Source organism: Sceloporus undulatus, chromosome 1 (genome assembly GCF_019175285.1).
Source record: "Sceloporus undulatus isolate JIND9_A2432 ecotype Alabama chromosome 1, SceUnd_v1.1, whole genome shotgun sequence".
Taxonomy (NCBI): Eukaryota; Metazoa; Chordata; class Lepidosauria; order Squamata; family Phrynosomatidae; genus Sceloporus; species Sceloporus undulatus.
The window spans coordinates 364,901,326-364,923,822 of NC_056522.1; the positions used below are offsets into that span (position 1 = coordinate 364,901,326).

The 22,497-nt window shown below is 41.5% G+C and overlaps 1 protein-coding gene across 3 annotated transcripts in view; it reads left to right on the plus strand.

Annotated features, from left to right (window-relative positions):
- The window catches only part of KIF26A (kinesin family member 26A), a 214,458-nt gene that overhangs the window by 125,851 nt on the left and 66,110 nt on the right, over positions 1-22,497 (plus strand). The window contains exon 1 of one of the 3 annotated variants that reach the window (XM_042444934.1): positions 4,990-5,077. The exons of the other annotated variants lie outside the window; for them this stretch is intronic. The gene's annotated coding sequence lies outside the window, so the exon portion shown is untranslated. Of the gene's footprint in view, positions 1-4,989; positions 5,078-22,497 lie in introns of those variants that run through there. 3 annotated transcript variants of the gene reach the window in all.

The window sequence follows — 22,497 nt, forward strand, 5'->3', positions numbered from 1 at the left end:
TGAAACTGCAAGGGAGAGCGCGGAGGCAGGCCTCTGTCTCTGTCACCTGCAAATTTGCAACCTTAGCTTCTCTCCTCTCTACGCCCTGCCTGTTTCCTTACTCATTTCACTGCCTTCTCAACCATCAGTCTTCATTTTTCTTCCATCTTGCATTTGTTGGCCATCAACATTCCCCTGACCCATATTTGTAAACCTGGGGCCAGTGGATTTTAATTCCCCCTCCAAGCTTCAACTTCATCTCCTGTTTGCTCTTGAAACAACCTGTTTCTTTATCTGGATTTTCTTTCCTCCTTAACTTTCCCCTCTTAGCCCATTCCGGTATTTGCTTGTGTTGATCTGGGCATCTCTTTTTTTTTTTCCCCCTCCCAGCTCCCGCGGGTTTGGGAGCAGCGCTGTTGTGCTCAGTGTCTTTGCTGTGCTGGGGATTGTGGCATTCCATAGTTAAAGCGATAATCGTGACTTTTCCAAGCAGGCGGTAATTTGACACGTGCACCTGTTTCGCCTCCTTTTTTTGGTGACATTCCGGCTTTTGGACCATTATATATTAACTATTGTAATGCCTCTCCAGTGCTGACAGCCTTGACAGTCCAAGCGATAAAAATTTCTGCCTCCGCCAACAAAAATAATTTGGGGGTTTCTTAGTGTTTGAATGGTAGAAAGTATTTCACCTTCATAATATAGACATTTGTAGAGCCTGGAGGGTGGCCTGTTTTTCTAGTGGCTCGGTTTGGATGTTGCTTGCCCCCAGGCACTGTTTTAGGAAAGATATTAATCTTGGTAATACAAATAGTATGTGTACATATCTCGAGCTCTCCATATTAGAGCTGCATCTGCACTGCAGAAATAATGTAGTAAGTAGCACTCTTTTACTTGCTTCTTCCTCTGGGCACTTGTACAGCTGGAGCTCAGAGGAGATGCAAATGTATGAGGAGGGGCAAAAGCTAGGAGGTTGCCCACGGTAGGGTTGCATAAGTGAGGACCCTCCAAACCGGGACAAATGTAGGACAAATGAGACAACATTTTCAAATGTAGGACACATTTTTAAAAATGGAGGACACGCTAAAAAATTGAGGCTTTTTAAGAAATGTTAATATAAATCCATGTTTCTTAGGCATGATCAAAATGGGAGGACATTTTGAATTTCAGTCCTAGACGATGCACAGAAATTACTTCCCTTTCTGGCCACCCCCCCCCTCCCCATTCCAAACAGCACATGTGGCATTGAACATGGCTTTATTTTAACATTGCCTCTTGCATATTTCAGGCTTATTCCACAACAAACCCTTTGGTCAAGGGACTTGGTTTTTTCATTTTTGACTTGTTTTGGTCTGTATTCCTCCCCACTAATAAAGGAGACATTGAAATAGAGTTAATGGGTACAAGTTGTTAAACAAAAAGTCTTGTGAGACTCTTAGGCCAGTAGGTGCACATATTAAGAAACTGCATTAAGCACACTTAGGCTGCTGCCACACTGCTTTCATTCCTCTCATCACTCCATCCTATGGAATCCTGGGATTGTTAGTTTTGTTGTGGTGTCAGGGCTGGGCTTTGAATCTCAGGCATAAGAAGAGGCAAAAGGCTTGGGCGCATCTACAACTGGAGAAATAATCTGGTTTGAGACCACTTTAACTGTCTTTGGCTATGCATGGAATTCTGGGAATGGTGGTTTGTTCCAGCACCACAGCAGAATGGCAGTTAACACCTTGGAAGCTCTCCTGACCAAGGGTACCAATGCCCTCACCACCCCAAAATGTAGGGCCCCAACAAAAAAAGGTAGGACATGGCCAAAATTAAAAGCTAAAAACACCCATGTAATTAAAATCCATGCTTCTAGCTATGATCCAAATGGAGGACATTTTGAAATTTTGACAGAAGAGGACGTCCTGGAAAGGAGGAGATGCTGGTCACCTTGTCTCTGGTTCAAAATACACTGCAGAAGTAAAACAATGCTGGACTGAATCCAGAGTTCCTCCCAACCAAAGCTGCAATCCACACTGAGGAAATAATCCAGTTTGAGAGTGACTTAACTGTCCGGGGTTAGTGCTGGGGAATGCTGGGAATTGTAGTACATTGTGGCCCCAGAGCTATCCTGACAGGGAATCCCATAACCTCCAAACGTAGTTGAACTGCAGGTGCCCAAATTCCTCCCCAGGATGCGTCCACACTGAGAAAATGGTCAGTTTGAGACTGCTCAGTGCCGGGGGAATCCTGGGAATTGTAGTCTATTGTGGCCTCAAGAGCCATCATGACAGAGAAGTCCAGGGGTCTCCCAAACACTAGCATTCCCCAGGATTCCCTAGCACTGAGTTAAAGCAGTCTCTAAAGTGGGTTATATTCCTGCAGTGTGTGAGAGAGATATAAAAGCTAGGGACTGGATTCATTTTGGAGGACTCTGGTGTCCAAAACACACGCTTGGACTGCCGGGCTTCAGTCTATGGAATCCTGGGAATTGTAGTTTTATTGTGGACAAGAGCCTCTGACAGAGAAGGCCAAATGCCTCACAGACACCAGAATTCCAGAGCATTGAGCTTTGGCAGTTAAAGGGGTCTCAAAGTGCGGGGGGGGGGGGAGAAAAGCCAGGGAGAGTGAATGAGCTCTGAGAGAGAAGAAGGAGGGGAGGTAGCCAAGGGAAGTGGCCAGGACCAGAGGAGCCCCTGCTTTTCCTCATCATCGCAGCCTTCTCACTGCTGGCAGAGAGGCTCTGCCCCCAGCCGGCAATGCCTCCTCTGTGGACACATTCAGTCTCCTTTTGTCAAAAGAGCTCTGGTGCCACAAGAAACTACAATTCCCAGAATCCACTAGCGACGAGCCATGGATGTTTAAGGGGGGGGGGGTCAAACTATTTCTGCTGCAGCCTTTTGCAACCCCAAAGCCTTCTATTATTTTACCACAACTGCAAGGCAAAAATCTCTTCCTTCACCAGCCATGGAAAACCAACCCAAATGGAGGGCTGATTGCTCTTTCCCCATGGGTCAGCTTCGGGAGAAATTTGCATATTACAAGTAAAGGTGTTTAGGGCTCAAAACGACCCTGTGATAAAGAATTAAACAATAATACGAGTGGTAGACATTTAAAGATGAGGCATTTAGGCTCCCAGTGAAACATGAATGAGTGATTGGCCTTTTTTCTTTGCTCACTGTAACCTTGAAAGTAATGCCTCTTGCAGGGTATATATACCAGGTGGGCTGGCAATAGCTCTGTGGCAGATGTCTTGAAGACCTGCTCTCTAGGATAAGCCAGGCAGGGAGGCAGGGAGGGGCAGCACACAGCCATGGGAGGGGGTGGAGCTGCCCCAGGGCCTTGCGGGGGGGGAGGTTCCTGGGGGAGGGGGCCAAAACTGGGGCGGGACCATGTGGCCCCGCCCCAAACCGGGAAAGTCCCCGCCCCCCAGATGGGATATGGCAACCTACCCCGGGCCTTGACCACTGGTCCTCCAAACCTGCTTCTGGTGCTGAATTTTAGAAAAGTCATTTCAATAGGACAAGGACAGCCCCAGTTAATCCTCTGCCAATCCCACTTTTCAAATGTTAAGAGTCTGTGAACATCTAGATGGCAATTCCATAATCACAAAAGTCAACGTGGGTTTCAGAGAAAAACAAATCATGCAGACAAATCTAATCTCTTTCTTTGATAAAATATAGCAGCTTGGTAGATGAAGGGATGCTGTGGATATATTATTCTTGATTTCAGTAAGGCCTTTGACAAGGTTTGCCATGACCTTCTGCAACAAGCTTGTAAAATGGGCTAGACAAGGTAATGGTACATGGATTTGTAACTGGTTGACCGGCTGAACCTGCAATCCGTAGAGAAGTGCAGTGGGGACAGAATTGGGAGCATACTTTATCAATTGCAGATGACACCAAATTAGGAGGAAAGCTATACCCCAGAAGACAGGATCAAAATTCAAAATGACCTGAATAGACTAGAGCTGGGCCAAAGCTAACAAAATGAATTCACACGGAGAAATGTAAGGTACTGTATGGCACTTAGGCGGAAGAATAAAATGCACAGATATAGGATTGGGGACACCTGGCTGAATGAGACTAACATGTGAAGGGATCTAGTAGTCCAAATAGACCACACATTGAACATGAGTCAACAGTGCGATGCGGCAGCTAAAAAGGCCAATGCATTTTAGGCTACATCAATAAAAGTCTAGTGCCTAGATCAAGAGAAGTAATAGTGCCACTGTATTCTGCTTTGGTCAGGCCCCACCTGGAATATTGTGTCCAGTTCTGGCATCACAATTCAAAAAGGACATGAGAAACTTGAACGTGTCCAAAGGAGGTTACTACTAAATGGTGAAAGGTCTGAAAACCATGCCCTATGAGGAACGACTTAGGGAGCTGGGATGTTTAGCCTGGAGAAAAGAAGAGAAGAGGTGATATGATAGCCCTGTTTAAATATTGAAGGGATGTCAGGTGAGGAGGGAGCAAGCTTATTTTCTGCTGCTCCAGAGAACAGAACCCGAAACAATGGGATGCAAACTACAGGAAAAGAGATTCCACCTCAACATTAGGAGGAACTTCCTGACAGTAAGGGCTGTTCGACAGTGGTGAGTGTCCATCCCTGGAGGTCTTGAAACAGAGGCGGATTGGCATCGGTCGGGGATGCTTTTGATTGTGATTTCCTGCAGGGCTGGGGTTGGACTGGATGGCCCCTGTGGTCTCTTCGAACTTATGATCTATGAAAGGGTCCAGTTTCAACTCTCTTCCTCCCACTTTACCCTTTGTCTTCACACTTACTTCAGTTTTTGCAAACTGAATTCTGAATGCAAATGTAGGTTGTACTCAATTCGTGCTGGGGGGAAGGAAGGGAAGGAAAGGAGAGGAGGTGGCAGAATCTTGTTATTCCCAGTAGATTGGGCAAAAGCAAAGTGCTGCAGGCTTTCCTAGCAGGTGTGTTCTTCCTCATAATAACTTTTGCTAACTGACTGCCACTACTCTGATTTTGTTAGGGCCACATCTTCTGGAAAGGTGGGGGGGGCATTCAGTCCCCATTCTTTTTACTGAACATAGGCGTACACTGGACTTTCCTCAGTAATTGTTTTGTAAACTCCACATTTGCAACAATAAAGGTGAGACATTTAATCATTCTTACTTTACTGCAAATTGGTTCCTTGCTCTATGATGTCTTCTCTCTCAGTTGATCTCACCTGTATGCGCTGCATGCGTGAATGTGGCAGTAGTAAAATAAATTTTGGATATGTTTTGAAGGAGAATAGGCAAGTGGGAAAAGGGTTAAACATTCCCTTTCTGCCTGTTATAGCTTTCTACAGATACCTCCCTCCTACCAAGTAGGGACTATGAACCATAGGATTCCCTTCCTCCTTATATCTAGCTAGGGCTTCAAGACTACCATAATTTCCCTTGGACTGAAGGGTTCCAGCTATAATACTTCTTTTCAGACGTGTTCAGGCTAGTAAGGAATAATACACTATTCTAAAGCTCTAGAAACAAATGGAAAACTGAGTAGAGGATGTGATTTTCCAAGTCCACAGAAAACAGGTTTTTAAAAAAAATGCAAAACATTGTCTGAACTTTATTTCTGTGTGCTCATTTTCAATCTTGAGAAGTTATCAGTGGGGAAAACACACAATTTAGGAGATGAGCAGTTGCTTTGCCTGAGGCTATCTGGAAGGGCAGATCTCTCTTCTTCTTGCTGAGTTGAGTGCAAACTGCTTTTTTTGATATTAAACTCAGTTTGCAATATGTACTCCGTAAGCTGGGGCAAAGGGAAAAGTGGGAGGAGAAGACAGAAAATGGGAAATTTTTGTAAAAGCTACTGAAAAGTGGAAAACAGAGGATCGTTAGCTGCTCTGCCAAAATGGGGCGTTGAGGTATGATAATTTCATCGTGGCTTAAGTCCCATTTAAAATCAGTAACAGATCAGAAGGGCAGAATGGAAGTTTTAGGTCCTTTGATTTAGTTGTGTTTAGTCTCTCATATTAATGTCTTTTGCTTTTATCATTGTGTTTTGAAATGACAAGAGCAATAAAAAAAAACTATCAAACCTACTTAGTATGCAAATTTTAACTTTAATGCTTGATGATTTGTGTGCATTGTTTATTGCTGTCAGTTGCCCATTTAAGCCTATAAATCTGAGATAACTTAAGGATCCCTTGTGTAAACTATTTGGCTGTCAGTAAGAAAATGCAGTATTGTGATTAACGTTGCAGGCATTCAATAAAGCTAGGGCTTCTCTGTGTGTTGATGTGTGTGTATGAGTGAGAGCGAGAGGCGAGAGAGAGCAAGAGAGTGAGCATATGAATTTTCTATTTCTTTTTGATTCTTTATTGGTGCAAAGAATCTATTTGACGCTAAAGTTATGTTCTGTTTATAAATGTATGTTTGGGACATTTAGCCCTGTCTGTCTATGTGTTGCTAGCTCTTCCAAGAAAAGCTACTGGATTCCTTATTTGGACAGGCTATTTTTATCGCAAATGGGCACCTTCAGTGGTTTGTTGACAAACATCCTTCAATTTAACTTGATATCAAAGGTTGACTAGAGTAAAGGGGAGCTATTCCATGTGATAACACTGAATTTTCAAACTGGCATGGACTCAGCTCTTGGAAGGTTATTAGGGTCACCATAAGTTGAAGTCACTTTGTGGTATTTTAACAGCACAAACGCATTAAATATCCAGTGTTTACATTTTTAAGCCTCCACATTGAGTTTGTGGCTGTTTCAGTTTTTACCCACACCTCGTAGTCTGCAATTTCTGTGGCATGACACATGATTTCACAATGATCCTAAAGGAGCCAAATGGGTAGTTTTGTCAGAATCTTGAAAGCCTTTTTATATCTCTTTCCTTTTTTTGAATAAGGTGTGCATAAATGCTTAAGCTATACATGTATCAAATGTGAACTCTTACTACTCCCTATAGATGTACTTTTCAGGGCCTTGGTTTTTGCTCGTTGCATCTGATTGACTGGGGACACTTCTTTCATCTTAAATTTAATTGCAAATAAAGCCCTGTCTTTAAGGATGCAAATGCCTTTTTGGATATGGGGGTATTTAATATGCACATTCTGGCTCCCGCCAGTCTATGAGCTGCCAATCTTTGCTGGAGTTTTTTTGATAGTTCATTGATTTGGTTCTGAGAACAGATAAATGTTTATTTACTCAAAAAAATACTTTGCATTTTATTTTTGCTTCCCAAAAGGAGGGGTAGGTGGCCCACATCTTCTCTGAATAGTGTGACCTCAGAAGTGGTCCTTGTCAAATACACATCAATCAAAATGCCATTTTAGTCTCTGTCATGCTGGCTGTGCTTTTGGGGAGCCATTTATGTAAGGCAAAAACTTGGTACAACAAGCGTTTGAAGTGCCAGTAAATTTTTTGGAATGGCTTTCCTTTCAGTGTGCATTGCAGGGTGAATGTCAGTGCTCTGTTTGCGGGTTGTTGACTTCTTAGACAAGGCTTTGTTACTAATGCACTGTGCTGTGTTTCAAAAGGAGCTGTTTTGTCAGTATGTTTCTTCTTTTTATAAAAGAAGGGAGGAAAAAAAAGAAGAAGGAGTTTGTGGCATCTTAATAAATGGCTTGGTAAACACTACGTATTTAATAGCCTGGTTTTTTTTTACAGTTGTGAACCATTAACTAACAACCCTTTCCTGAATGCAGAATGTTTGCTTTACCTTCGGAACATTACAGCCTGCAGACAGCAAACCTGTGCATTACTTAACAGGTTGCACGAGTTTTATGCAAGCCAACTTTTACAACATTGTTTCCTTGTCTTTTTCTCTATCTCAGTTCACTCAAATCACCCTTCATCACTGCATTAACTTTGCATAAATATCTAAATATGTACTCCATTAGTGCAACTGAAACAAGAATCCTTGATCCACCAAAGCTCCTGCATAAATGAGTATTTTAATAATATAATTAATAATCTAACAACAACATATGATTTATTTATTAGCCCACCTTTTTCTGAGATCGGAGTTTTTACATATTGAAGAAAACAGTAAAAACTAGTACATCAAGGTCAATCATATTTAAAAATATCCCCTTCCCTCCCTTCTCCATCATAAAATAAAACATATAAAATATATTGCAATGTAAGGTTAAAAAATTATAAATAGAACAAGCTTAAATAGGGTAGAACCGTTAGTGGGAAATTTGTTTAAAGATTGGGGGCATCAATACTCATCGTGGAAGGCTTAGTCTGGAAGTTTTGAAGCAAGTATTGTTGTTTTTCTCTTGCACCCTCCTTTTTTACATTATTAGTGCTATTTTCATATCCTCAGTTTGAACCCCCCCCCCCAAACAAAACAAAACAAAAACGTTTATTACAGAGAATCTAAAACAAGAGAACAAGAATGGGGAATTTTCTTCGTCCCAACATTATCCTCTCTTTGGTCTATCACTTGCCAGGGGTAGGCAACTGCGGCCCGCGGCCGGATTCGGCCCGACGAATCCTTGGGACTGGCCCCAGCCCAGTCCTGCTGCTGATTGCTGCCGGGCCTTTGTTTGGGGGGCATTGTCTATAGAAGCCTCAGAAACATGGCATTTATATTACATTAAGAAAAAATTGCTTTTTTTTCCATGTGTCTCTTTGAAATTTTGTCCTCATTTGTTCCCGGTTTATTTATATATTTAATTTTTTTAAAATTTATTAATTGATTTATTTTTTTGGCTTCGCCCCCCCCAGTTGTCTGAGTTTACCAGCAACCCGGCCCCGCTCAAAGGTTGCCTTACCCCTGACTTAGGCACTTACCTTTCCTTATATTAACCAGTTTCCGATTACAGTATAAAGTGAAGGATTCATACCTTGGCTCAAACTTGATCAGAATTTGGATTGTATCAAGAATTAGAAGAGCTAGGATTCAGCTCTCAAAGGTATGGGAAAATCCTACTGTGTTGTCCATTCTTCTAGTTCCTCTGGGACTCATCTTTTCCTTCACCTTCTTTCTTTTGGGGGAGAAAAAACCCAGGTAATATACATCCCTTACTAGAGTCTATATCAGTCTTTTTCATTTGTTTTTGCCCATGTGTGCATTTATTTATTTATTTTTATTTTATTATTATATGATTACTATCATCTTATATAGCGTTGTAGATTTACACAGTGCTGTACATACAAACATAAAATTGTAAAATGAAACCTGCCAATGGCGTACATTCTACAAAATACATATTAATATAATACATATTTACAGTGCTCCCTCGGTTACGAATTAATTTTTTTTCGTTCCGCTAGCCGCTTTCGTTAACCCGAAAAAGCCTTCGAAGCCGAAAACCATGGCGCTATATGGGAAAAGCGCATTTCGTGTGAAATGGCCGAAAGCACCAAAAATTTTTTTCGTAACCCGAAAAAACTTCGTAACCCGGACGTTATTTCCTATGTGATTTTTTGTATCCCGAATTTTCGTAACCTGGGTCTTTCGTTATCCGGTTGGTACCTGTACAAGATAGAATCAATAAAAAAGCAGACAACAAATTAAAAAGATCAAATATCAAAGCAAATATCAGATCTCAGTATAACAATTGGATAAACAATCACACAATGCTGGAACACTTTCCTGAACAATATAGTCTTCAACTCAGTTTTGAAACTGGTTAAAGAAGTGATGACCCATGCGGCTTGTGGGGGAAAGAGGTTCCAGGAGTGAGGGGCAACAAGTGACAAGGGACGAATCTGGGAGGACAGTTGAATCCTGGGCTGGGAGAGCAGACCTTGACTACCAGAATCGGAGGGTACGAGTGGAAATAGAAGGAGAAAGACGTTCAGATAAATGGGGAGGGGCCAGACATGCAAGCTTTAAAAGCAACACAGGAGTTTAACTGAATACGGATGGGAAGGGAAACCAGTGAAGGGATGATAATAGAGGAGAAACACAGTCAAAGCAGCGAGTGGATGTAATAATGCGTGCAGTGAATGCGGACAGAAATCAATGGACGGAGGTGTGTGAAGAGAAGGGTTACAATAATCTAATTGCGAGACCACCAGGCCATGGACCAGGGTCTTGGCAGTAGAGGCTGAGAGAAATGGATGGGTTGTTAGTAAATTGTAGAGAAACAATGTACAGGCTTTGGCTGTGGCCTGGATTGGGGGATACACGACAGAGAAGAATAAAAATAAAACCAAGACTATGGCTTCCTGGATGGTCAAATAGAAATGTCATCAACAGAAACAGAAAAGGATTGAAGAGCAATGAGTCAAGTGTCGTATGCTGCATCCACTGAGAGATAGCTGTAAGACAGGAAGAACTTGCTGTTCAAGACCTGGAGACGGTCAGGGGTGGAAAGATACAGTGAGTGTCATCTGGCGTACAAATAGGATAGGAAGCCAAAAGAACTAATGAGCTTCCTAGAGAGATGTGTAGAGAGAAAACAAAGGGAACCAAAACAGAGCCTGGGGAACTCCAACAGATAACGGAACAGAAGATGAAGCTTGACCACCCTTGACCACTGCAATAGATCTATCTTACAAATAGATCTAACCAATCAAGAACAGGGGTCCTAGAACCCAAGGTAGAAAGTATCAACTAGAAGACAGTGATCAATGGTGGTCCAGGTCACTGACAATCAATGAGAACAGTAAAGGCCATTAGCCTTGGCCCGTAAAGATCATCTGAGATCTAGTGATCCGTCTCTGTAGAATGCCCTGGGCGGTAAACCAGACTGAAAGGGATCAGAATGGAGTTGGCTTCAAGAAATCAAGACAGCGAGAGTAAACACAACCCTTCCAAAACCTTAGAAATAAAAGGAAGAAGAAAATCAGACGATAGCTAGACAAAGAAAGGGGTCAGAGTTTTTTCAGATAGGGGAAACTAAAGCATGACCATAAGGAAAGAACCTGTAGAGAGAGAGAGATTAAAGATATAGAAAAGCAAGAGGCAGAAAGAGGGAGCTGGAAGTAGAAGATGAGTAGGAATTGGATCAAGAGAACCAGTTTCAGTTGGAATAGTTCTTCAGCAGTGTAGAGAGTTCATCCAAAGAACAGGAGGAAACACAGAAATTTTTTTAGGTGAGAGCGATAGAAGATTAGTAGTAGAGAAATGGGGGGACTATTCAGAGCGAATAGTGGTAATCTTTGAGATGAATATTAGTGACCTCATTGGAGCGAATGATGAAAGCAGGAGGAGAGGGGGTTTTAGCAAAGTGTTGAAGGTGGAGAACAAACGCTGTGGGCGCCTTCTCATTGGCGCAGATCAATGATTATAATATTCTGTTTTGCGATGAACAGGGCACGTGAAAAGAAGAAAGAACAATTTGTAATGAATAAATAGCCCACTCCCTGGACTTTTTCCAAGGCGTACAGCTGCTTGAGAGCAGCACCGAGAAACCTAACAATAGGGTTAAAGAGGCTGGGCCTAGTATAGGAAGACGCGTGTACAGAGATGGGCAAAGCTGTCAAAATTGAAGAAAGAGTGGAGTTAAATAAATACCATTGCTCAATCAGGCGAGTCCCCAAGATTTAGAGAAGAGAAAGATGAATCCAAGGTCTGACTGAGATGGTTAGAGTTAAAGACTGAAGATTGCGAAAATAGCATTGAACAGAATGATGAGGAGGTGGGTATATTAGAGCAAAATTAGATTCATATAGAATCATAGAATCATAGAATCGTAGAGTTGAAGAGACGCAAGGGCCATCCAGTCCAACCCCTGCCATGCAGGAATCCATCAAGCATCCCTGACAGATGGCCATCCAGCCTCTGTTTAAAGACCTCCAGGGGACCACCCTCGACAGCCTCTTACTACTGTCAGGAAGTTCTTCCTAATGTTGAGGTGTGGTTCTCTTTTCCTGTACTTGCATCATTTTTTGGGTTCTGTTCTCTGGAGCAGCGAAACAGTTGCTCTATCCTCAATATGACATCCTTCAAATATTAAACGGTATCATATCACCTCTTAACCTTCTTTTTCTCTAGGTATAACATCCCCAGTGCTCCCTAAGTCGTTCCACATAGGACATGGTTTCCAGACCCTCACCATTTCAGTTGCCCTCCTTTGACACGTTCAAGTTTCTTCCAATGTCCTTTTTGAACTGTGTGCCCAGAATGGACAAATATTCCAGGTGGGCCTACAGTGGCACTATTACTTCTCTTGATCTAGACACTGTACATTTATTGATGCAGCCTAAAATAGCATTGGCCTTTTTAGCTGCCGCATCACACTGTTCACTCATGTTCAACTTGTAGCTACAGGACTCCTAGATCCTTTCACACGTAGTTTCATTTCAGCAGTGTCACCCATCCTATATCTGTGCATTTTATTTTGTCCGCCCTAAGTGCAATACCTTACATTTCTCTGTGTTGAATTTCATTTTGTTAGCTTTGGCCCAGCTTTCTAGTCTATTCAGGTCATTTTGAATCTTGATCCGTCCTCTGGGGATTAGCTGTTCCCCCCTAATTTGGTTGTCATCTACAAATTTGATAAGTATGCTCCCAATTCTGTCATCCAGGTCATTGATAAGATGTTGAATAGCACTGGGCCCAGGACAGAGCCCTGTGGGACCCACTGGGTCACTTCTCTCGCAGGATGAAAAGGAGCCATTGTGAGCACCTTGGGTTCGGCCGGTCAACCAATTACAGATCCATGTAAACAGTTCCTTTGTCTAGCCCACATTTTACAAGCTTGTTTGCAAGAATGCATGGGAAACCTTGTCAAAGGCCTTAGTGAAATCAAGATATCCTATATCCACAGCATTCCCTTCATCTACCAAGCGGTAATTTTATCAAAGAAGCGATTAGATTTGTCTGGCATGATTTGTTTCTCTGAAACCCATGTTGACTTTTTGTGATTATGGCATTGCCTTCTAGATGTTCCCAGACTCTTTGTGTAATTATCTGCTCTAGAATCTTTCCTGGTATAGATGTCAGACTAACTGGATGATAATTGTTTGGATCCTCTTTTATACCCTCTTTGAAGAAAGGACAACATTTGCCCTCCTCCGTCTGCTGGGATTCTCCTGTTTTCCAGGAGTTTTCAGAGATTATGCCAATGGCTCCGATATTATTTTGCCAGTTCTTTTAATACCCTTGGATGGAGTTCATCTGGTCCCGGAGACATTAAATTCATTAGATTAATAAGGTGTTCCTCTACTATCTCTTACTTATTCTGTGCGAATTCCCCCATCTGTCCTCTGCTCCATTATCCTCAGTTGAGCACCCTTGCCTTTTCTGAGAAGACTGGAGACAAGAGGGTTGAGTAATTCTGCGCCTTTTCTCTGTCCCCTGTTAGCATTTGCCATCTTTCCACGCAGTGGCCCTACCATTTTTTCTTCTTCTTTCCTTTGCTGCGTACATATCCAAAATCCCTTTTTATTCTTTTTTAACCTCTCTAGCAATCCTGAGTTCATTTTGCGCTTTGGCTTTTCTTTTGACTTTACCTCTACACTGCTGCTATTTCTTTGAATTCCTTTTTGTGATTTCCCCTTTTTCCTCCATTTCTTATACAGTGTTCCCTTTCAAACTTAGCTCAGTTGAAAGTTTCCTTAGTCATCCATCCTGGTTTCTTGAGACACCTCCCATTTTTCTTTCTCACTGGAACTGTTGAAATTGTGCCTTCAGTATCTCCCTTTGAGAACTCCCATCCGTCCTGAACTCCCTTCCCTTTTAGTATTTCTGACCATGGATCACCACCTCAATACTTCTCTAAGTTTACTGAAATCCACTCTCCTAAAGTCTAGAATGCGTGTTTGACTATGCATTCCATTGTATAACAAATGCTTTCCATTGTATAACAAACTCCAGTAGAACATGGTCACTTCCACCTAATGATCCCACCACTTGCACCCCATTAACCAGTCATCCTTGTTGGTTAGGATCAGATCTAAATAGTTGATCCCCTTGTTGCCTCTTCCACCTTTTGGACCATGAAATAGTCTTCCAGGCAAGTGAGGAATTTGCTAGACCTTGAGGATTTTGCTGAGTTTGACTTCCAGCAAATATAAGGATTGTGAAGTCGCACCATCAATACTACATCTCTCCTTTCTGAATGTGTGGGTCATCTGTTCTAGAAAGGCATCATCCATTCCTCAGTCTGACTTGGAGGTCTGTTAGTAGACTCCCACCACACATCCTTGTTGTTTTCCTCCCCTTTAATTATTTTACCCAGATGCTCTCACCATGGCTTCCATGATTGATGTCCGGATCTCTTCACTGGTATAAATATCTCTGACATATAGTGCTATTCCTCCTCCTTCTGTTTGGCCTATTTCTCTTTAAAAGGTTATAGCCTCTATTCTCATATTCCAGTTATGAGATTCATCCCACCAGTTTTGGTGATGCCTATTATATCATATTTGCTTTGCTGTACTAGGAGTTCGCATTCTCTTGCTTATTTTCATGCTCTGTGCATAGGTAATGGAAAGTCAAATGCTAGGTAGTCAGAAATGACACACTTTGCGCAGAACAAGGTCAAGACAGTGATCGAGAGAATGAGTTGAAAATTCGATTGTGGTTGAAGGCAAAAGTAGCTAAGAAAGCTAAGCAAGACATTATAGGATTTGGAATTGTCAAAGTGGATTTAAAGTCACCTAGGATCAAAGATATTAGAACCTGGAGAACCATGAAAGAGAACACATTGGCTGGGGGAGTTATAGTTTTCTAGCATCTGGTTTTGTGCTCCCAAAAGTCTACTGGACAATTGTATATTCTTGGCTGGAAACTAAAAACTAGACTGAAAGCTCTGTTCCTGTCCCTGTGTATATATTGCAAATGGGGTGCTAACTGCATTAAAACAGCAAACACACAACAAAAAGTCATGTGCACAGTTTTTATTTATGGCCTAGACAGAAGCATGTTTGGGTTGATGTGGTTCTGCCCACTTCAGCTGGCTCCTTTCATTTCACGTTGTGTGTAAACATTTCACAGTACAGTGGTGGCCTCGGGTTACGAAATTAATTCGTTCCGTGGCACCGTTCGTAACCCGAAAAGCCTTCGTAAGCCGAATTGCATAGGCGCTAATGGGGAAAAGCGCGATTCCGTGCGAAAAAGCCGAAAAAAGCACCAAAAGTTTTTTCGTAACCCGAAAAAACATGTAAAAAACCCGGAACAATGTTTTCCTATGGGATTTTTTCGTATCCCGAAAATTTCGTACCTGGGTATTTCGTATCCCGAGGTACCACTGTAACTGCTTTTTCAGTACCTATTAAATGTTCTTTATGCAGACCAGGAACTGACATTCACATTTATATTAGTGTTGACAGCCTGTGCTGCTTACCTGAAGATTAAAGTACATGGGCTTTTTCTTCTGTAGTTTGCCTGTGGTGAATAGTGACCAAACATGCATTTTCCTCTCCTCTGCGTTTTGTTTTTTTTTAAAATGTGTAGACTGGTTGTGCAAACTTTAAAAAGTAGAATGCTCTTTGCTGTGTTTATAGCAACGATTCTTGTTATTGACCCTGTGTCTTGTAGGGAATCAGAAAGCTGTTATGGCAGAAGAGCTTTCATTCAGGTTAAACATGGGGAGTCATGTAGGTAACACAAACTTGTAGTTCAGTCTTGTCTTTATTGACGAAACATCCATGAAATCTATAGACGGACTCAATGGTTTTCATTTTTTTCCTGTCTTTAACTTCTCCCTGTTGTCTGTTTATGTGGATGGGACTTCAAGGGAACACACATGTTGGCCATGGAACAGGGATGGACATAATATTGTATTTAAAATAGGTTTTCAACAGTCGAACAAGCCCTGGTTTTGTCCCATTACAGGTACCTTAGGTCTAATCTGCACTGCAGAAAGAATGCAGTTTGAAAAAACTTTAATTGCCATGGCTATAATCCATTGGAATCCTGGGATTTGTAGTTTGTTATGGTGGAAGGCTAAACTAAAGATCCCAGAATTCCATAGCATTGAACGATGGCAGTTAAACAGGTTCAAACTGCATTATTTTTGCCAGTGCAGATTAGACCCACAGTTAGCCAAGTCTCTGACAATAACTCCTTTTAAAAATTCTTTTTACACCTCCTCAGCCTCCATTTCTTCTTGTCTTCTGTCTAATGGAACTTTTCAGCACATTAGCATTGGATGGATGGTGAAGGGGAGCTGAAGAAATACAGACCTTGATGCTTGGTTGCAGCAGATTGTCAACAGTAACAGTGCAATAAAGCCTTGAACTGGGAAAGAATGGTTTCTGTACTGGCTGATCTAGGTAGCCATGTGTGCCTGCCTACACAGGCAGGTAAACTGAAGCTTGCTGCCTAGAATCCCTTACCGAACATGTGTAAGAGCAAAATAGAATGAAAAGGAGGAAAAACAAGAGCTATAGATTTGGTCATCAAAATAGAAAACCATAAGAACAATAGAAGCTGAAGAAAGAAAAAAAATCATCCCGGGTACATTTGAAAGATGATTTAAAGTGCATTTTTTAGAAATGCAAAATGTTTTCATTATTTCACCTGACTTGGTTGGTTAATTTTATGTATGTATATTATTGAGTTTTGAGTTTAACAATATGTTGAACACCTGATGAACTGCTCTTCTTTTTTGTGGCGTAGGAACCTATCCCTATTCTTTCCATGTTATTTTCGCTTCTGGTAACAAACGTTCTCTGTAAGAGCAGCTATTCCCAGGAACACTCTCTTACTTGTTTAACTTAAATATACCTGTATCCTTTGTCCTGAAGTGTTCGGAAAACTTGCTCTGTAGAAAAACATGTGGGAGTGGTGTTTTTTAGCCCCCCCCCCACATTTAAAAATGTCTATGCAACAAGGCACGGTATATGTAATTTGCATACAAAATGTTTGTAAATTTGTGCAAAAGTTTGTCTGCAAATACAAACATTTCTTCAAAAATGCAGAAAAAAACACTTGCTGCCAAAAGGAAGGGGAAAAATGAGAGCCCCCTTTCATTGAGCTCAGAAGAATAAGATAAGTGAGGATTTATACCCCTGCTCGTCCTGCAGGTTGCATAATTTCCATGCCAGATGTACATTCTAGCAAGTGAAATAATGGGCCAGGCATTAATTTTGCACCTCTCCCCAGGTTTCCTTTCAGATCTACTGTCTGACTTTGAAAGAAGCAACCTTTCTCAACCTCGTTCCCTCTAGATGTTTGGGACTGTAGCCCCCATCATCTGTGTCCTTTGAGGGCTGGAGTTAATCAGAATTGTTATTTGGGAACTGTATTTATAATTAGGAAGGGACTGGGTTGGAAAAGGTTGTTGATTTAAAGCACTGTGTGTATTTTTTAAGTGTATTTGTAATATACATCCTTTACTTTATTTAAAAAAACAAAACAAAAGTGGAAGCATTTATAATACAGTTGTAGAACTGCTGTAGAAATTGGTGCATGCGTGCTTCTATAATGTAAAGACATTACAGATACTAATCAGTTGGTGCTGCCCATAGCTACCTTTTGCTTCAGACTTGCATAATTCTTTATGTTTGTCCTGAACTTGAATCTAGATAAAATGATATTGCTTATATTGAATGAAGTATAGGGTGCTTCAAAACTTTCCCCCCAATCTTACAAATGCCATCACCATTAGGAGAGTATTCTGAAGGCATGGTTATTGATACAAAGCTAAGGATCTGGCTTTTTGGTTGCTTAATCAACTACTAATAATAATCTAGTAATAATAATCATAATCATAATAAAATATGAAGCAGGGTGAGCAGAAGGTGAATCACCATCTACTGGTATTTATCTGGGTTATATGCAGTAAATTGGCCTTGGCATCTGACTGCCAATAGTTTAAGAGTAACAACAGGTTTTTTTAGATTAGTTCTGGAACAGAAAACAAATTTCTACACTGAGTATCTGATTATGGCTACCCTGGGAAAAAATACTTTATACCATCTGAGACTGTTTCTACATCTAGCCTAGGAGAGGACAACATATTTTAGATGGTAGTTCGCCGCTTCCATGTTCTCTCACAGTTGAGTATGGCCTGAAACAGATGGGCCAAAAGTGCTGCCTTCAGGCCGATCTAGGGGCATGGTGTTTAGGATGAAGCTGTGTTGGGGTTGCCTAAGGTGGCCCAAACCTGACTGCAAAAGGAGCACAAAAAAACTGTTCCTTTCTGGTGGTCTATGGCAGACTGTGGCGTTTGTCGAAGTCGGGACCTTGGCGTTTGGTGACTGGAGCTGGAGTGGCTGGAGGCCTCTCCAAGCTGCCGGCCTGCTTGACCCTATCTTGTCTAACACTGGTAGAAACTGGAGCCCCAAGAATAGAGGTCCTCAAGTTGTTCACATCTTGGTCTGTATTGTATTGAGAGCAGTTATCCAGCCAATAGCAGAGTAAGTTCCTTGCCATCATTCACTGATACTTTAAAGTGGATATCCCAGCAATTAGATTTGGGATCTTCTGCATATGCAAACAAGTGTCCTGTCACTAAGTTATAGTCTCTCCTTCTTTCTTCCTTGATTCATGGTGTAGATCTGTTCTTCATAAGGTGCTCTTTTGTACCTGGTTCTGGTTGGTGGACCACAAGGTTTTGAGGTGGTTTTGAGGTGGCAAGAGTGTGGCTTTTCAATGTTATACCTCATCTGTCCAGATTTTGGAGGAGGGCTGTAATATTTTACACCCCTAGATAATCACTTCTTGGTTTGGGGAAAAAAAGGCCTGTACAGGCCTAAAAAGGTGAAAGGTGGGATGAAACACCTGAAAACATTGTGAAAAAGCCAATAACATTCTATCAGAGACTTGGGAGACACTGTCAGTTGTTTTGGGGCAAAATATTGTAGCTGGGTTTGCCTTCCTCCTCTGTTCAGGTGTATGTGAAACACAGAGAGGTGTCACAATGTGGGTCCTCCAGAGCACTGTGATAGCTTATTCAGTCCCTCAACCCCTGTACTTAGTAAAGAGATCATCCTTGTACTAGTAAAAAGCAACTTTGATCCCCCAGTGAAGAGGTCCCTCCCCCAGGGATCCAAAGCATGTTTCATTATGGTCACCCTTAGAATATCAGGGGTGCATTGATCATGTATCCCTCCATTTTGTTCTCCAGATGCATGCTATTAATTAATTGGCCACCCCATGCTCCCCCCCTTGTCTCTGTACAGCAGAACCAGCCGACCTGAGCAATTTGAAAATTGTGCAAGAGGAAAAAGCAGGTTAGAGGCCCGTCCCTTGTCACTTGATATTTGAGTGCTCCTCTATGTGCCGTATATTAGTTTTTATTTTCTGCTGTGACACCTAGCTATGAGCAAAGAACTCTCTGGAGCATCTTAAAAGACAACTTCTATTAAAGATGAAAAGAGTTAAGCAAAATGCAGTCAGTAGGTCTCACAGTCAGAGGGGAAAATAATATACAGCAGCATTTCAGAAGCATTAATTGGGCAGGGAGAGAATCATTGGCTGGTAGAACCTGTGGCTTAGCTTCTTTTGTTGGAGTCTTTTTTAAATGACTAGATAAAGATAAGGAGAAGAAGATACATTTCAAAATGCTGCCCTGATTCTTGACAGTGAATCAGAAAGGTGAGCTTGCATATGATGGTCTATTTTCACCTCTGAAATTGCTTGTTCGATATATGGTAGAGTTTCTGCTGCAGAATTTTGAACATGACTTCGCTTGCATGGGAGGTCAGTGCTATGGTAGTCTTTTGTGTCTTGGTTTTTGTGGGTGGAAATTGTGTGGATATTGATCATTTCCAATCTGCTGGCCACTGTTTCATTTTCTGTATTTGTTGGCATATTTTAGTTAACACTGATGTTGATTCTGTCTGTGTGGATTATAGCAGTTCAGTTGAGATGTCCTCTTTTCCTGGTGATTTATTCCTCCTGGTTTCCATCTCACTCTCCAGAATTTGTGGTTGAGCTTCATATGGTTCTTCATTTCATGTGTCATTTCTTTTATTTAGCTGCTCTATGCATTGTTTTTTATTTCTTCTTGATCATGTAGAATATTCCTCTTATTGTACAGCAGTGGTCCCCAAACAGCCTTTTAAGAGATTTTGGACTTCAGCTCCCAGAAGCCTCAGCCATGTTGTGCAATAGTCTGGGATTCTGGGAGCTGAAGTCCAACATTCCTTTAAGAGAACAGTTTGGGGACCACTGTTGTAGAATATCCCCTTTCTTGGCTTGAACTCCCAACTTCACTTTGAGTTCCCTGATCTTGTGGAAGAGATCTCCTGTTTTTTCTTTTTGTTGCTGTCTTCTGCTTCTCTGCATTGATTATTATAGTAGTTCTCTGTATCCTTGTGCATTAGTCATTAAAGAGTTGCATTCATGCTTCTGATTTTATTCCTATTTGCCTTTACTTTTGCTGCTTGTCTTTCCTTTGCTGCTTGAAGCATTTTGTCTGTTATCAATTATTTCTTCTTCTCTCTCTCTCTTGCCTGCCAATAGCGTCTTTCTGCCTTCTTTCTTGACTGTGTCCCTGGCTTTTGACCATAGATCTTCTGGTTCGAGGTTGATTAAGCTTAATAATGCAAATCTATTCTTACTGTAAATTCTGTTGAGATGTTGTTTGGCTCATATTTTGATGATGACTGGCTTTGTGTTGTGATATAAGTAGTTCATGATCTGTGCCACAGTCAGCAACCGGTATAGTTTTGGCTGCAAGAATGGAGCTTCTCTGTCTTCTTCTTCCAGTTATGTAGTCCATCTGATTTTTGTATTAACAATCTCCATGGGTGTACTCTCCTATCTGTTTGTACGAATAGATCATTGCCTTCACAAAATTACATTAATCGCTCTCCGGATTCATTTTTTGTACCCAATCTGAATCTTCTTAAACTTTTTGATTCTTCTTTACTTCCCACTTTAGCATTCAAGTCGCCTATTATTAGCAGGCAATCCTGTTTTGGAGTGTTGTCAATTTCTTCCTGGTAGACCACATCATAGACTCTCGCAAGGAGGTTCACTTTTGGTCCCTTTGTGCAGTGCTAACATTCATTAGCTGTGATGCCATTTATGTTGTCTCTGTAATGTTGTCATTCACCAATACTGATGCTGTTCAACTTGCCAAGAAAACCCCATGATAGTTTCGCCTTAGGGTGTCATAAGTAAAAAAAAAATGATTTGGTGGCACACAAGAAGAAATCTAGCATAGAGTGTTGGGCTATGACTCTGGAGACCAGTGTTTTATTTCCCCACTCGGCCATGGAAACTCATTGGGTGACCTTGGGCAAGTTACACTCTCTCAGACCCAAAAAACCTTGTGATAGGTTTGCCATAGGGTTGACATATGTCAACAAGTGTAAATTTAAGATACCACTTTGATACATGAGTAATAAATGACCACTTTTCTGTGCAGAAATTGTTAACTTAATGGGCTTTTAAGATGCTTTTTCATGTAACCACAATATAGTGGCACTTTCCCCCTAACTTGTGTCTTCTCTGGACCACTTTATGAAATTATGTGGATGATCGCACAATTTTAAAAAATCACATGGAATCACCCTACCTCCTAGAATTGCTAATGTATCTCTTTTGAAATGATATTTCAAGGTAAATTGGCATGTTCTGACACTGGTGAACTTCAAGACATTTCAAGGACAATGAAACGAGCCCCCCCCCCCCCCCCCCCCGCCCAGTGATTTTCCCCAGAGATCCAAATGCCTTCCTACTTGCAACATGTGTCTGTGTTACAAAAATGTTCTGGAATTGGCCAGCGTTCTGGGAAAGAAAGTGGATTGCACTGTGTTGCTGTTTCAGGCGCAGTGCCATGTCAGTTTGGGTTACAGTACCGTCTTCTTAATTCGTTCAAAGATGGCCACATAGATAACAGCTGTTCCCCTGCGGCGTGTGTGGTACATATTGTGGTTCTGGCTCCTTGAGATTGGCCTCAAATGCAAAGCCTGAAGAGGGCTCAGCTGTTTTGCATTTGATATATAGATAGCTTGGGTTTAGGGTCTCTTGAGGCTGTTGAAAATCCTGTAGGTATCTGGTAATCCTTTAGTTTAGATCTACAGGTTTCATTAATCCAAGTCTTCAGTCCCATTTCAGTCAAGAGTACTTTCTTTAGTACTGTGAATCTGCTACTACTTGATATTTTTGGTGCTCTTTGGTCTCTACAGAAGTGGTTATAGATCCTTCTAAGATGACAGGTGATGCCTCTCCAAAGGCTTTCATGCAGAAATATTTTAGAGTGCTTCCCTGGCATTACAAAATGTCTCTGTTCTTGATAAAGTAAAATTACCATTGCATTTGGCACTGCTTATGGCTATTTACCATCTGTAACAGCTGCTTCAGCGCCTCCCTACAAGGAAAGGCAACATCCTCTGGGGCTTTTTAGTTTAGAAAAACATGACTCAGGGGAAGATGACAGAGGCTTAGAAATGTGGAAGAAGTGAATAAAAGAAAAAGGATTTTTATCTTTCCATAATACAAGAGCTTGGAGCCATCTGAAAGTTTAGTCAGATGAGATGAACTATTTTGTTACAGAGTTTAGGAACTTGTTCACTGCAAGATGTGAATATGGCCACTGGCCGAAATGGCTTTTAATAGGAACTGGACAAATTGGTAATGGGGAATAAGTTTGTCAATTGCTATTAGTCATGTAAATTAGATCTCAAGCTTCAGAGTACCAGAGCATGGGTGCATCTACACTGTAGAAATAATGCAGTTTGACATCATATTAACTGCCATGACTCCACCTTACA